Source organism: Sinocyclocheilus grahami, unplaced genomic scaffold (genome assembly GCF_001515645.1).
Source record: "Sinocyclocheilus grahami isolate Dianchi unplaced genomic scaffold, SAMN03320097.WGS_v1.1 scaffold680.1, whole genome shotgun sequence".
In the NCBI taxonomy this organism is placed as follows: domain Eukaryota; kingdom Metazoa; phylum Chordata; class Actinopteri; order Cypriniformes; family Cyprinidae; genus Sinocyclocheilus; species Sinocyclocheilus grahami.
The window spans coordinates 94,944-95,219 of NW_015505859.1; positions in this window are offsets into that span (position 1 = coordinate 94,944).

A 276-nucleotide genomic window follows, 5' to 3' on the forward strand; every position below is an offset into this window, starting at 1 on the left:
TGTATACATTACTTAATATATTATACTTATTTTTTCAAATGTTTTTGAAAGTGTACTTCATAATTATATACTTTAGCTTCTTGTGCTCACCAAGATATTTTGAAATATTATGGCAATTTAATATAACACTTTGTAATATATTTTAAAATGTAATTTATTTTACTTTTATTTATTTTACATTACTCCAGTCTTCAGTATCACAAGATCATTCTATTATGCTGATTTACTGCTTAATTATCATCACTGTGGAGTAAAAAAAAACAGGTGTACTATAAT